General features: G+C 40.1%; 1 long non-coding RNA gene across 14 annotated transcripts in view; it reads left to right on the top strand.

Annotated features, from left to right (window-relative positions):
* Positions 1–14,302, top strand: part of LOC103724445 — a 42,367-nt gene extending 28,065 nt beyond the window's left edge. For 13 of the 14 annotated variants that reach the window (XR_606821.3, XR_606817.3, XR_001872140.2 and 10 more), the window contains 5 exons: positions 2,206–2,267; positions 3,459–3,510; positions 5,366–5,472; positions 9,474–9,586; positions 14,019–14,302. This is a non-coding gene — a long non-coding RNA (uncharacterized LOC103724445). Of the gene's footprint in view, positions 1–2,205; positions 2,268–3,458; positions 3,511–5,365; positions 5,473–5,939; positions 6,014–9,473; positions 9,587–14,018 lie in introns of all 14 variants that reach the window. The other variant, XR_003847558.1, reaches the window with a different exon arrangement.
* Positions 14,303–14,744: the final 442 nt, after the last annotated feature.

The raw sequence follows: 14,744 nt of genomic DNA, 5'->3' as shown, positions 1-14,744 counted from the left end.
GGAGAGGAGTGGGAGGGGAGAGAGAGAAAGAGAGACTTGGAACTCATTACATAGCCAAGGCTTACTATGTGGCCTTGAGCTCTCAGAGACTGACCTGCCTCTGCCTCCCAAGTGCCAGGATTAAAGGTATGGGTCTCTATGCCCAGCTTATTTTGCCATTTTAATTAAAAAGGTGGAAACAAGAAAATATTGTTCACTTACATGGATTTTATTAGATTAATGGCTATAGTTTTAATCCTAAATTTCTGAAGGGGTCAAACTTTCATAGAGAAAACATGAACTAAAAATTAAGATACTGTTGTGATTCCAAAGAAAATTTCCATAAAAGTAATTGAAAACTTACCATTTGGTCAACTGTAGACTAGCAGAATTATTAACTGAATGATGCAGTGGTATTAAATATTTGATAAAATGATAATTCTTGTAAAACCACACACAAAACATCCTATTCTACATTTCTGGCAGAAAAATATCCTTTTGTTCAGGTGTGCTTGAGAGTGGTTACCTAGGTCAAGCTTTTCACAGAGTTTCTGTTAGCTATAAATTTGTGTCTTAGCTTCTAGTTAATGTGTATTAAGCTTGGCATTGATTCAAATACAACTTCCCAGATCCTAGATGTGAAGATGAGGCACTGGTCAGAGGCCATCTTCTTTGGTCATTGACCTTATAATTAATCTGAAACGGAGGTGTTTACAACAGTGAAAACTGAGTTTGCAAATGGCGTTTAACATATATCATTCAGTTTTGACATCTCTAAAATGAGGATGATCATTCTAGTTTACCTATTATGATTGTTCCAAAAACATAGTTGTATCTTTCAAGTTGAGTTATCTATATCAAGGTAGAAGCCAAATTTTTTCAACTTTTCAGAGCATCTGCATGAGCAGGTATCATTTAACTAAATGGAATGAGCCATGTTATTTATGTGTTATTTAATAACTAAACAACTAAATACATATTTTAATTTAACTAAATAAGATTTATACATTATACATTATATAATAAATAAGTACATATACTTAAATCTTATGTTTACAAATACTTCCCACCCACTAGCTCCTTGTAAAAGATATATATTATGCTGACATCCACAAAGTGCTAGTGCTAATTCAGAGTTCAGTTATATCCAATGAGCCAGTTACATTAAGTTCCCACAAAAGTAAATGAATGCAGGACATTTTTTGTCAATGTCATAAGCAACAAGTTGACAGGCCCCATAAAGTTTTTGGTTACATGGTTTGAGTAACTGAATTCTGAGTTACAATGGCCATAAAAAGTTACAGCACCCCACCCCATTAGATACTGCATTTACATCTAGCTTATTTATTTCTGCCTCCACATTGGGTAACTAGGGAAAACAATGATGTCACTGCTTGGTGTGGTGCTTAGAAACTTCTCTGCTTAGGCTCATGGTTTGAGGAGCCCACAATTCTTGCTAGCTCTATCCTCCACTGTTGGAATAAATTCATACAACTTTCATTTTTCTGAGCTCCTGGTAGGGGAAATGATCTTATGTTATTAATATAATAACATAATATTTGCAATGATTTAAGTCATATCCTATACTGTTTCAGGAACTATATATTCTAAAGTGTATTGTATGGAAAAGCCATCTGTGCATTGCACCAGGAATTTTAGGATGTGCAATGATAATATCAAACCAACTATGTGATCCATTTTAGATATTCCCCCTGGGTCCTGCTCCTTTGAACAGGCACCCTTTAACAGGCCCTCCAACCACCTTGCTTCTGATCTGAGCGTCTAGCCCTCCATCTTGTTCTTCATCATAACATTTCCAATTCTCCAGGTTGGAAATAAGGAGTTGTCAGCAGTTAACATTACCTGGATCTAAAAGCCACCTTTCCCCAACAGATAGAAATTAATTAACAGTATTTCCAGTTAAGTAAAGAAATGAGCATTCAGTGCAGCTCAGTGGTCACTTGCTCAGTATATTATGATCTGAATATGAAATTTCCCCTCACAAGGGTATACACTGAAGACTTTGCTGTGGACTCATAGGCTTTTGGGAAGTGATTGGATTCTGAGGGCTCTGGAGTAAATGATAGATTAATCCCTTGATGAATAGATATTATGATGGCATTATTGGGAAGTGCTACAACTGTGTTAGGTTGCTACTAGACATGATGCTGGGGACTTTTGTTCTTACTAGCTGATATGCAACATGTTCCTGTTTATCTTAAACAGCTCTTGCTCCAAACCTGGAATCAACCATTGTTTCCCCCTGGAAGCTCTGATTTCCTTCAGTGGTAAGTAATATTTCAAGACCACAATCTAAGTGACTGATCATTGTTTCTTGGCTTTTTATGAAAGTAGAAAATATATTATTAATATAGATAATAAGAATAAAATGTATACTTCAAAGTAAAATATCTCTTGATTTTATACTGCCACATTTGATTCAGTTTTGTGACTACAGGACTTTGGTTTAGCCTCCTTTATAGTATACCTGTATCCTTTCTTCTACACCATGAATCTTGCTTCTCAAAGACCCAGGAGCTAAATTAGACAATCCTATAATGGTCCATTTATCTTGTCTCACTTGTGCATGCCATAGTCTCAGAACAGTAAATCTAATATAACCAGAAGCAATTATTGCTAAAAGCAGTTCAAAAACTTTTTGCATATGCTCTATTTGTAGTCCTCCATTAGAAAATTTATGTGTCTTTATTTTATACGTATGTGTGTTTGCCTGCATGTGTGTATGTGTATCATGTGTGTATCTGGTGCCTCCTGAATCCAGAAGACAATGTCAGATTCCCTGGAACTGGAGTTACAGATGGTTGTGAGCTGCCATGTGGGTGCTGGGAATTGAACCCAGGTCCTGTGCAAGAGCAGCCGGTGCTCTTAACTGCTGAGTCATCTCTCCAGCCCTAACTCCTCCATTTAAATTTATACCACACCAAAGCATAGCATATAATTATATACCTTTTGTGCTGGCTAGTTGTTGTCACCTTGACACAAACTAGAGTCACTTGGAAGAAGGAATCTCAATTGAGGAATTTCCTCTATCAGACTGGCCTGTGGTCATGTCTGTGAGGTGTTTTCGTACCTGTTGATGTAGGAGGACCCAGCCCATTGTGGGTAGTGCTGTTCCTGAGTAGGTGGATCTGGGCTGAGCTAGTAGCTGTGCAAACCAGGGGGAGTGAGCCAATAAGAAGCACTCCTCCAGGGCTGGGGAGATGGCTCAGCGGTTAAGAACACTGGTTGTTCTTGCAGAAGACCTGGGTTCAAATCCCAGCACCCACATGGCAGCTACCAGCTGTCCGTAACCCCAGTCCCAGGGGATTCAACAGCCTCTTCTCACCTCCATGGGCATTTCATGACACAGGTACACTTACCTACATGCAGACAATAGATGCATACACATAAAATAAAAATAAAAAATAAATTTTTTTTTAAAAAGCACTCCTCCATTCTGTTTCTGTTCTTACCTTCAGTTTCCTTCCTTGAGTTTCTTCCCTGGCTTCCTTGGATGATGGACTGCAACCTGTAAGTCAAATAAACCCTTTCCCCCCACAAGTTTCTTTTGTTCAGTGTTTTATCACAGCAACAAGAGAAGCAAACACACTTAAATCTTCCATCTGGGTCTGGAGTGATGGCTCAGCAGTTAGAGCACTGGCTGTTCTTGCAGAGGACCTGGGTTCAGTTCCCAACACCTAATGGCAGCTAACAACTGTTCCATAACTCCAGTTCCAAGTGATCTGATGCCCTCTTCTGGATTCCATGGACATTGCATGCAGGAGTGCACATCATGCAGGCAAACACATACATAAAAATAAATTTTTAAGATTTTGTCTTAGTTCTACATGTAATTATGTATTCAGTGTGTACAATCAATCTCTGTAGCTGAGTTATATTTTATAACTTTATCTTTTAATTTTTATTGTATTTATATGTGTGTATGTGTATGAGTACACACATACCACTGCACACATGTGGAGGTCAGAGGACAACCTGAGGGAATTGGTTCACTCCTTCTACAATGTGAGTCCCAGGAATCAAACTCAGGTTATCAGGCTTGGCAACAAGCACCTTTACCCACTGGGTATCTCACCAGTCCTGAGTTAATTTTGTTCTTAGTCTCTAGTAATTCCTGAAGGAAACCCACAAGAATGACATTCTCTGAGTTCTCACATATTGCTAATAGTTTATATATGCTTTTTGCAATTGAAGATATGTTTTGCTAGATGCAAATCTTGAATATGTTCCTTGTGTAACATCTTAAATATGTGTTACTTATGTAAATCTTCAATATGCCACTCCATTTCTCCTTGCCATAAAGCACTGCTGTCAAAATGTCTGATTGTGATCTAATTTTCTGTTCCTTTTGGGCTAGATGCCCAGAGAATTTTTTCTTTCTATTTAAAGACTGTTAAAAGCCTGGTGTGGTAGTGCATACCTGTGATCCCAGGACTTGGGAAGGCAGGGCAGAAGGTACATGAGCTGAAGACCTAGGTTATGTTGTGAGACCCTCTTATCTCAAAAGTAAAAATTTTTAAATAAGTTCAAAATACCATTTCAAATGTTTTACTTCGGGAAAAACTTCCTAAATTATACTTTTAAGTGGTTTGATTCCTGCTTTGTTTTTCTTCTTCAAGAACTTCTAGTGCCCAGTTCTTGGATCTTTTGAAATTGTTTTCAGTATTTATCACTATTTTTTTTCAGGTGCTTGGTTGCTTGTTTTAAGATAGGGTCTCCCTTGATAGGCTGGCCTTGAACTCATGATCCTCCTGTCTCAGCCTCCTGAGTGCTCGGCCTGTGCTATCATGTCCTGTTTCTTTTTTCTTTTTCTTTTTAAAATGTTTATAATTTTATTTTATGTGTATGAGTGTATTGCCTGCTTGTATGTGAGTGCACCCATGTCATGCAATGCCACGGAGGTCAGAAGAGAGTGTCAGATTCTCCCGCAACTGGAGTTATGGATGGTTGTTAGCTGTGGGTGCTGAGAACCGAACCTGGGTCCTCTGCAAGAGCAGCCAGTGCTCTTAACTCTCCAGCCCTTCTTTTTTCTCTTAATTAAAAAATCTTTCTCAGAGTTGGATCCGATGGCCCCTTCTGACCTCCAAGGGCATTGCATGATACAGTTGCACCTACCTACATGCAAGCAGTACACTCATCCACATAAAATAAAAATAATAAATAATTAAAAATAAATAAGGTAGTTAAATAAAAAATTCTCCTTTCACACTTTCTACTGATTTATCCTTATGTTCTTTCTAATTTACCCTTCCTTTATAAAATGATTTTCCCTTTGTTTCTTATTCTTTCTTGAGTTCCATTACCTCATTTTTCTAATTTTGACTTATAGTGTTCTTTTATGTCATATTTTCTTAATATCTTCTAGATGATTGTGATATAGTCAACCAAGGCTTACCTGCTTCTTCAGCAACTTTCTGGACACTCTCTCATTGACTACGGGGATCTTATTCTGGTCCCTATCCAGATTTTGAAGTAAGGATTCATATTCATATTTTGCACATAGTAATAAATTACATTTGTCTAGGGATGTGACAGGCCCCTAGGCAATTTTGAGATCTACCACCTGTTGTATTGTCTGGCAGACGCCTACAGGCAGCTTTACCAGACCCGCTTGTTTTCTGTCCATGGGAGTTCATAGGGATCCCCTATTAACAGGTTTCACTGTAACTATAGTCCATGATTCTGGGGTTGGGCTCTCTACCTGCTGTCTGTTTCCATGCAGGGATTTGGTTTTGGCCGCCATTGCTGTCCTGCACTGGCATTCTCAATTACTCAGTTCAGGCAAACCAGCCAAATTTTTCTTCGCATAAGTTGTATGATATTCTGAAAAAAAAAACACTTTATATGTACCAACATGGTCAAATTTTAGTTTTATGAAAGTGAAACAAGAAGTTTCCCTGTTTTCTGCATGCTCACATGTCTGCATCTTTTTTCTCGAGTCTCTATTAAAAGGGGTGTCATAGGATGGACAGCCCTTCTTTGTCTGCATTGCCTCTAGCTCAACGCTTTTCAGGTAATTAGATCACATAGCTGTAAATGCCAGAGCACTGATTGAGACCCTGGTAAATCATTGTGATAAATACATATGGTTCTACTTAATGCATTAGTATTACAACAAGTTGTTTCTGACTTCATACTTAATGAATAGACACATTTATTCATTGATTAAAGAAAATAGCTTCCCACATTTATGACTGAAAAGTCTAGGAATTAATAGAATTATTATTTAACCTTTGGCATTATCTTCAACCCTCCATGTGGCTTAATTCATGACTGCTTTACCCATTGCATTAAAACAATATTAACTCAGACGAGCGTTTCTTAAAACTAACTTAAGATCCTCTTGCCAAGCCTCTGCCAAGTGTAGCCTTACAAAACCAAATCATACATCTGATATTTTTATTATTGAAGAGAGAACATTCAGAATTTATTTCACTTGAATGTCCTATGAGATATTTTTCTTATTATTTTTATTTTATATGTATGAGTGTATTACCTACATGTATATAAGTGCACCCATGTTGGTGCAATGCCCGTGGAGGTCAGAAGAGGGTGTTAGATTCCCTGGAACTGAAGTTAGGAATGGTTCTTAGCTACCATGTGGGTACTGGGAATCAAACCTGGGTCCTCTGCAAGAGCGGTCAGTGTTCTTAATCGCTGAGCCATGTCTCTAGCCCTAATACTTTTTTATTCTAAATCAAGGTATAAAATGTGTTTTTAAAAACTAACTACAATACTACCATTAATGAATAGCTGGCTAGACATATACACGAGATAGAGCAGACATGGCAAAATATTAATTGCAGAGTCTAGATAATTTGTATAAAGATGTTTTCTGTACAATTCATTCAGCCTTGCTATCTGCTTGAACATGGAACATGGATACAATAAGATCAGAGAAAATACTATTGTAAGCTTTAATATCTATGAAGGAGAATTGGAAAATATCTCATTCTACAAGTTTCTTATTTAAAATCAAACAAACTTTGTAAGATATGGAAGAATTATGTCTTGAAAGTTTCTTCATGTGCATCTATGTACATTTTAATCACTTTCATAAAATGAGAGTTCCTCAAAAACAGGTTGTATCTGTTCTTTACGGAAGTTCTCTATCCAAAATAGCTGCAGGAAGGAGGTTTCCTTGATATAGGCTTAAAATAAAAGACACCCTGGTTGACGAAGTCGGGTGCCAGAACACACTGGAGTAGATGGCACTTCCTTCCCACATGCCCTTGCCCTCCACAAGGTTTTGGTTTTCAGTTTGTATGGGAAGGAAGGTTTTAGTTGTGGTCATGGGATACAAGAAGATTTTAGAAAAGGTGATGCCAGCATGACCACTGTCCCTAGAAATTGGCCTGGTCTCTCAAGGTTAGAGTAAAGGCCAGAAAACAGAGCTCTGGGCACTGTGGGCATAAGCAGTGCTGTTGCAGGGCTTGGGCGTCTAGGTACCTGGGAAGTGAAGGAAGAAGCCATACTTCCAGTGCTACACAGATATGAAGTCAAGGATGACAACTTGGAGAACATCCCAAATAGCACATTTGACTTGGATGTGGTTGTCTTCAGAGGTTGCACTTCCAGCAGAAACCACAATGAGGTTCTGTCAACCAGTTCCTGGGTGACCAGGACACCCAAATGGGGAAAGAATGTGTAGTGGGACACCATGGGGCTGCCACGATCGACTGGGAGGCCAGGTATGAGTCTCTTATGGTGGTTCTTTGGAAAAATCAAGTATTCTTTGAATAAGTTCAGTGTTTGGTTCCCTCAAAGCTGAAGGTAGAAATTCCTGTTTGGGGGAAAAGGAGCAGGATGTGAATAGGACCAGGGAGGGTTGGAAGCACCTCACGAGGGAATCTCAGCTGCAGTTCAGCCCGGATCCCACACTAATGTCCTGGAGGGAACACTGCGTCTCAAAATTTGTTCCACCTTGAGGCAAGTAGGTAGATGGACCTCCATCTGTCACTGATCATTGGCTGGTGTTTTCACCCAACTGTAAGAGCTACAACAGCCTTCTTAATGTAGAGGCCGTTATAGTAATTCTTTGCAAAGAACAGACTCTGTGCCTTACTAAAATCCATACCATAGTGATGGCTTACAAAAGGGTGGGGCATCAAAAGTGTTCACCCTTTATTTCTCTTTGGTAGCCAGGGGTTTCAGTTATTGTAATCTACACGTAAACATAAATGTGACCCTCATTTTATAGTCACAGGTTTATGAGACCAAACATAGCAACCAAATATTGATTAGCCTGACACGTATAGACTAATCAAAATGTTCCTGAGATAAGGGCCCCAAATGGGCTAAATGTTTTCCTTTGGGGGACTACACCTGATTTATCTACAACATTTATAAGCTTCATACTTGTGAATTAGAAGCATGCTTTATTTTCATTTTTACAAACACTTTCTCGCATTAAAGAGGCTTTGATTTTGATTCAGAGTTGGCTCACGTGGAATCCAGTCCAGTTTCTACCACTTCTGTGACTTCATCTAAGTCTTTCAACACCTCTGGTTCCTAGATAAGGCACACATTGACATTCACTATATTCTTATTAATATCTATGAGGCAATAAGGAGCCAAGGAGAGTCCTCAAGCAAGCAAATGCCCTCAAGTTATAAAGTACCTTTGAGAAAGATAACCCAGTAGAATGAGTAGAGAGGCAAGATGTAAAGCAAACACAGTCATTCAGCTTTGAAGTTGTAAAACCTCTATCTTCTCCCAGACAAGTGAGAGTGCCTTGAGAACTCTCTCAAAGCAGCTTGCAATTTTATGTTCAACGTTCATTTTACCAACTAAATTTCACTTTGTATGAGGTCAGGAACCTCTAGCCCATTCCTTATCACATACCAGAGCTGAGCAGTGTCCAGCAACTCTTTCCTGGATAAATGGATAAAGGATTTGAACTAAATAGGAGACTGTAGTTGGTCTCGGTGGATATTGGTTTAAAAGTGGTAAATCTTGGATTTGATGAATGGAAAAGCAAGGCTTTGAGCATAAGAAGATAATAAAGCAATTGGAAGGCTGTGTTTTCTATGCTGCAAAACAAATGACTACCACCTGCTCAAACAACACACAGCCTCTGTGTGGCTAGAGCCTGGGCACAGCTGAGCTAGGTCCCCTGGTGGGATCCCATGGGCAGCAAGGAAAATGCAAGCCAAGGAAAATCCTCTCATCTGGAGATTGGGGTCTTCTAGGCCCATGGAGATTGTTGGCAAAAATCAGTTCCTGCTGTGATGGGTGTGAATCCTCAGGCCCTCACCTGTCTTCTGAGTAAGCAGTGCACGTTTGCCAAGATGAGCAGGAGGTAGCCTTCTTACATCATCTTCTTAAGAGAAGGCCTATACCCATTGTTAAAGCTCCTCTGAGTGGGTCTGACTCACCAGAAAGTCCCTCTTCTGTTCACTCAAAGCCAGCTGCTTAGGGGGCCTTAGATCTGCTAAATTTCTTCACCTTAACATTGTTCTGTTCATTCGTAGCAAATCACAGGCTCTGTTCACCCTTGAGAGGTGAAGACTTCAGAGGGCCTGACCACCAGGGAGTTGCAGTGCACCATCTTGGGAGTCTACAATCAGAGTCTGAGTAATGGAAGGTGAGAAGTCAGTGTCTGACTCATGGGTTTGACAGTTGATGCTATGAGAGGGTACTTTTGTTGAAAAGAAAGCAAAGGGCAAAAGATGATGGTTAGGGGAAGATGTTTATTATTATTACCCCTTTTAAGTTCTGGAGATCAAACCCTAAGCAGTTCATGTGCTAAGCAAATGCTCTACTTCTAAGTCACAGCCCAGCCCTTGGATTTTTTTTTTCTTTTTGAGATAGTATCTGTCTACTAGCCCAGGCTCACCTGGAATTCGTTTTCCTCCTTCCACCTGAGTTCTAGGTGGAACTATGTGCCAGCATGCCAGATGAGATGTTTGCTATTTAGGTAAGGGGGAAGACTTAGAGAAGTTGAAAAGGATTGGCACAATGCTGGAGAAAAATGATTAATGAATGGTCAGGGAATTAGGAATTTCAAGAGCAGTGTGATTAACAAATACGGCAGTGATGGAGGGGCCTCAGGAAGCTAGCTCATTTGACTGTGCAGTGACCTTAGAGGAAGCTATTTGGTGCAGTGTGGGGTCTCTCCTCCCCTCGTGGGTCATTGGCCACCGATCCACAAGGACAAAGGGAGCAGAAGCAATGAACAGGGTCAGGATGGCCAGTGAGCACTGACAGAAGAAAGCCCTTCTGGGGAGGCAGGTTCAGTGATACAAACAACTCCAGACTCAGTGAAACGGCTCCATTTATTCAGTGGGGGTTAGGGAAAATATAGTGTGGAGGCAGTAGCCAATGTTTCAGCTGATAGGTGTTCATAGTATGCTTTATTTACATGTGGTAGCAGTATCCTATCATCAGACTATGGGGCAATGCCTAATTATCATATACAAAAAAGCTGGGGGTAGTTTTTACTCCAGGTAACTATGCCAAAGGTCATGTTCCAAATAAGGTCAGGCATCCTTGCTTGGCGGCATTTTCCAGGTAAGTCAGGCAGAGAGCCCGTGATGAGAAAGGAGCCGATCTTTACAGCAGGGTTCCCAAACAGTGCAGTGGTGACATCACAGTGGAGGTTGTAGGGAGTCAGTGGGGCAAGGTGGAAACAGGCCTCTAGGGCCTCAGGCAAGGGGCAGACCAGCCAAGCCTCTCATCCCTTCCCCAGACAGTAAGCTTCCCACCTTGTCAAGCCAGCTCCACCTGCACAGCCCTCAATGACTTGCCTCCCCACAGGTGGGATGGCCGTGGAGGTTTGCACTGGGGCAAGACAAAATTACTTTTCCCAGCTCCTAACTTGGGGGACAACCAAGGGAGCCTTTCTACTCTGTGAATAATTAAACATGGTCTCTTCTATCTAGTTATAGGAGATGAATTTTTTAATCATCAGTGAAAATCTTTGCTTGATTTCTTTCTAGCCAGGCCTCATTTCTTTCAAGCCGGGAGCCCAGCTGCCCTCACTGTTTTTGTAAAGATTAAGTGGAATTCGGAGGGAATGAGATAGTAAGGAAGGATGAAGCAATTGTTGGACCCAAGACAGACATTCCGAGGCTCTTGAAATAACTGACATTGCAAGGGGGTGTCATTAATCAAGTGTAGAATTGCCATATAAAAGCTAAATTTAATTCTAATACAATAAATCCATAAAACGAGACCTCTCTTTATGTCACCTTCTCTTCCCTCATGCAAAAAGCAACCTGGAAGTCTTTTTGTTTGAGTGTGAGGGCTATGTAGCTAATAAGAATGCCACAAAGCATATCAGTCATCAGATCCTGTCAGGATGACACTAATATCAGCTCTCTTATCTCCACCTTTATTAGCTGCAAATATTACTTTTATCTGAAAGCATTTAGCATATGTAATTTCACCATATTTTTTTTCCTTATCATTAATCCCATGTTAAAAGTTTCTGTATGGAAATGTATAGAAAAACAGGATTAAAACCTTTGGCTCTAGGAGTTTAATCATCTGCAGCCTACCATGTGTTCATCTAACATTTTAAGTGGACTTTTGCCTTGTTTTAAACCAGTAGGGAAAGTGCTGGGCACACTGTTGTAAAGTATATTTCATGGCTTATCAGGCATTTCTATCTTTAATTCTCCAATATATGTAATTTGATTTCAAATTTTAACTGGTCAGGCCCAGAAGGAAGAGGTAGACATTGCTCTTTACGGACTCTCCAGGGTGTCTAGGACAATGATGGAGACAGAGATGAGCATTTCATTCTGTAGGAAGTCAGAGAAAGCCTGTGTTCCATTTTTACCCAGGAAATCTGCTATTAGAACCCAAACACCAAAACTCATTCCACATTCAAAATGTGCCAGTTTATAAACATGCATGCCAAGTCTCAAATGCCTCCTTTGAATGTTTGCATCAAATCTGAAGCTTGCAGATCCAAAATAAAATACAGTTTCCATTGTGTGGTCCACTGAACGTGGAATGCCTCTTTTCCCTGACAACGCTTCAATCGACAAGCTGAGTGCGATTTATTCAAAAAGAGGAATACTTCTCAGCTTAGCTGAAATGATTGGTAGGTATACACTGCCAACTTCATTTTCCCCCTGCAGAAATGTACATTTTTCCCTATTATAAAATGTGCTCGTAATAGAAATGAGACAGTTCCCAGGAGTGTGGTTATCCAAAGGTAATCTCAACCCAATCTGATTAGAGGCAAGTGGCTCATGCCTCAAAATGCTCCAGGGTCTGATTATTTTATGATAACCATACTCTGTATCATGTCTTATTGATTAACTAATAAAACATAGACACTGCTATTTAGAAGAAAAGCTGAGGAACCAGGGGCATAGCTGAGTCTCAGAAGGAAGGAATTCTTTCCAAAAACCTGAAATTCCCTCTTATGCCACCTCTTTATAATTGTGAGCTGAGCCTGAAATTCATCCCCTCCCTGCTTTAGTATCTCTTTGGTGGTAAACTAATTAATCTATTCAGTCTGGTGCAGTTAGTTACATTTAAATTGTTGTCTCTCTGTGTTGTGAATGCCATAGCTAGGTGACATTCCTTTACTGTACTTTGTTCTCATCATCCAGGGGACCCAATCACATGGGTCTAGAGAAATGTAGATAAAGCCCAAAGAACACAGGAAGCAGCTTGCCCACAGTGGCCATATGCTGGTCATGTCACCCAGCTCTGCAGTGAGAGGAGCATAGGACCAGGAGGCAAATCTTTTGCAGCAAAATAGCTAAAAGATAACATTCAGACATCCACTGTACCCTTGTTCCAAACTGCAACCGAACAGCTAAGGAAAGTGAGTCGGGGAACTGAAGCAATTATCTTAGGTGATTCAATTTTGCAACCTCTTTTGTTATAATCAATTTATGTTTTCATTGTAAATAGAAGCTTATGGCCCGAGTTACTGAGTCATTACTTTCATATTCCACTTCCTCTTCTCATATAGACACAACCAATATAGTCACATTGAAAAATGTTCTTCAAGTATGTGAGTTAGACTTTTTGTCCCTGTGACAAAATACCCAATAAACAACTAAGGGAGGAAAGATTTATTTTGCCCACGTTTTCAGAGGCATCAATCATACTAGAGGAGGCATAGCAAAGCACAGCAGCTACCTCAAGGTGGACAGGAAGCTGAGTAAGAAAATAAAGGACCTTGGGCAAACTTTAGCCCCCAGACATGCCCTCAGGGACCTCCTACTTGCTTCAACTAAGTTCCATCTCCTACTTTATATTATCTCCCAGTAATACCATAGTATCGCTCTATCATGAATAAATTGGTCAGAGCCCTCGGGACTCAACCACTCCCAAAAGTCCATCAGCTACCAATCAAGCTCCTAATACATGAGGCTGGGGTACATTTCATATTCAAACCATGGCAATAAGTATCACACCAGTTCTAAGTCTTTGGTCATCTGTCCTCTTGATCAAATTTGAGTCTCTGAGAAGTGGAGTCTGGTCAGCTCTGTTATTGTTGTCCAAGAGTGATCAAAGTCACTGACCATAGTCAGGAGGTCTTTTTTCATTCCTCGGTTCATCTCCTTGACTGTACATTACTGATGTGTCTGAACAGAGAAACACTTTGAGAAGCTATGCACAGGGTTAGCTGAATTTATACATGTCTGCTGTAAGTCTTCCACCATTCACAGAGCCAGTGGTATTTTTATCTTCAAAATCCAAACCTACTAGAATGGAATTTCTGTTAATTTCCCAAAGAACATTTCAACAGAGCCTCCATCTTTAACATCTAAGTTTAGAGTTTGCCACAGAACCCATCTGAACTGTTTTTAAAAGGACCTTAAAACTGATCCCTTGGTGCAACCTTCCTGTTAACCTAGGCAACCAGGCAAATCACCTCTTTTTTAAAATGAGAGGTTTATAGCTCAGCCCTTTTCTCCTGAGACAGTGTTCTGGGTTTGGGTTTTTTTTTTTTTTTCCCTGTCAGATTTCAGATGCGTATGTGATGTCTACTTGACTGCTAGATAGATACGATCCTTTAAATATTCTTTGACCATCTCCCTCTGCAGGATATGAAGACCCTGACTTCAAAGACTCTTGGTGTTAAGGGAGTGTGGAAACCCTAAAGACAGAGGATAGCATTTGTCTTAAGAAGAGATGTCCAGGAACACTGTCCCCTGTTCTTTCCCTGGAGAGAGAAAAGCTGACCTGACCTTCACAGGGATCATCAGCTCCTATGGTTGTCATGCTTTTCAACATGGATGAGTGATGGTTGACATCCTCAAGTTTTCTCTTCTGCTCACACTTGAGGTTTTTCTTTTTCTTTTTAATAAAGGAAACTAAAAGACCCATGAAAGCATTAAAGATGCACATCTTTCTATCTTATCTTCCTATTTTCATATCTCTGCCTGTCGTTTGGGGCTGTGTGGTTCAGTAATTCATCATCTAAGTCAGCATGGGCTAAGTTATGCCACAGTAACAGAAGTGTTTGAAATTCAGTATATTAAGATATCATTTATTTTTTGCTCACATTAGCTATCATGAGTCCCATGTGCCTTTACCCTATAAACAAGACTATCAGGAGAGGAGCAGCACTGTATAGGATAGCAGAAGGAAAGAGAGCCAGGGAGAGTTAGGTGCCAGGATCAAGTGCCCCAGTTCAGAAATAATGCCCATCACTTCCACCTCCATCACATTGACTAATATGATACACATGTTCATCCAACAAGAATTACACCAAAAGGGACAGATGCAAAAGGCAGTCATGCATCAGAAAGCAAGCCCAGAGTGGGGGA

Source organism: Nannospalax galili, unplaced genomic scaffold (assembly GCF_000622305.1).
Source record: "Nannospalax galili isolate Female #2095 unplaced genomic scaffold, S.galili_v1.0 scaffold751, whole genome shotgun sequence".
NCBI lineage: Eukaryota > Metazoa > Chordata > Mammalia > Rodentia > Spalacidae > Nannospalax > Nannospalax galili.
Note: the sequence above shows the minus strand (reverse complement) of the source record. Positions and strands in the feature narration are given on the sequence as shown.